The sequence below is a fragment of the Cicer arietinum genome, chromosome 8, assembly GCF_000331145.2.
Source record: "Cicer arietinum cultivar CDC Frontier isolate Library 1 chromosome 8, Cicar.CDCFrontier_v2.0, whole genome shotgun sequence".
NCBI classification, from domain to species: domain Eukaryota; kingdom Viridiplantae; phylum Streptophyta; class Magnoliopsida; order Fabales; family Fabaceae; genus Cicer; species Cicer arietinum.
Window position 1 is genome coordinate 7461417 of NC_021167.2, and position 1899 is coordinate 7463315.

Consider the following 1899-nt stretch of genomic DNA (forward strand, 5'->3'; position numbering starts at 1 on the left):
TATATATATAAACCTTAGCCTTGAATGTTCTGAGGTTAATGCAACTTTAGTTTGCATTCGTCTTAGGTGGATTAAAAGTTCTTTAACCTTCTTGTTTTTGGAATTAAGTGTATAAGGAGTTACTTTTGTGCTTTTTCATTTGTGCATGGAGGTTTCATCGGTTAAAGTAGCTAGTAGTTAACTTCAGTGTGCCTAAGTCATTGATAATGCTTCTAATGAGTTATTTCTTTACTAGTTTGCATGTAATATGATGTGATTATTTGTTTCTAAACAATTATTTGTGTATTCTGCTTGCAGTGTTTGAAGAACCATAAAAATAAATAACATTAAGTGTTATTTTACATGCTTGAAGATCGGGAAGATAATATGATATAGAGTAGATTAGGAGTCATTTAAACAAATAAATATTGTTTCTTTTGTCCCAAATAAATTATAGATATGCTACATTTTTCCTTTCGATGTTATATATAAGTATTGTGTGAAATACTCCAATGATAACAAGTTAAATATATATTGTAGGACCAAATTGAGTTCTTTACTTAGTGTTTTAGATTGTAAGATTATGTATCAATAGTATTATTTGAATAAAAGAATGAGACTAAATTTCGTTTTTATTTTAGTATGTTTTTATTATTTCAAGGCCACCAATATGCTGTTTAACTATTAAATAACCACAATTGCAACTTTTTTTTAAATAATTGAAAATTGCGGCGGTTGAAACCGCCATAACATTCACTGATAATTTGTTTTAGTAAAAAGAAAAAATCAAGACAGTTAAAAGTGTTATTATTTAAAACAAAAGAGTTTTCATTTTAAATAATATTTAAAATGAGTTGTCGCAGCGGTTATCTGCAAACCACTATTTTATACGGTAGTCATCAAATTTACGTCATTTTTAGAGACAACGGTTTAGTTTATAGTGGCGGCTGAAACTGTTGCAATGTATTAAATTTAATTGTCATATTTACATGTCTTTCTAGAGTTGATTCAAGTGGTGATTTTTTAAAATAATATTTAAGTATATTCTTATCAAACAATTTATTTATTATACTAGTAGCGTGATGAATAAATAAGACTGAGAAACATATCCTAAAAAAATTGGATTTTATACTTAGAAACATATCCTAAAAAAATTGGGTTTTATACTAGAATTTAGTAAAACAGTTGGATAATTGTAAGTCTATTTTTTTCACTTACATTTGACAACTCAAAAGTGTATATCCACATTTACAAACATGTATAATCTATAATCCACTATAATTCGTCTGCATATCAAATTAATTCATTTAAGTGAATTAGGTTTGATCGGGTCAATTAGTTCTTCTTTATTTTATTTTATGTTTTTATTCGGCAGTTTCCTTGATTTCAAATGTAAATAATTTCTTTTAAAGAATCTTAATTATGAACAGATTCTTAATCATTTTATAACAAAATATGTAAGGAAGTTGATGTTCAAAGATTAATAGATGCGCCTAATGTGAATTACTTCTACAACTTACCTGAGTTGATTATAAATAGATAGATGTATGATACTTTTGTATTACTGATTGGTTATGTATCGCTACTTTAAAAACAAAATTAACAAATTTTAATTATTTAAAGATATAAAATAATTACCTGATTTTATATGATTGGTTGAGTATAATACTCAAACTATAATGTATGAGAATGTTGACCTTAATTTTATTATAATTTTGAATATTTCAATATTGATATAGTATTTAATTTCTCTTACATATTATAATTTTATTTTTCTAAAGGAACAAAATTATAATAATTTAAAATTTGATAAATAAAATATCGTAAAAAATCATTTTATTTCACTTTATTAACATAAATAATGACTAATTTTGTATGTGAAAGACTATATGCATTGAATAATCACTATATATATATATA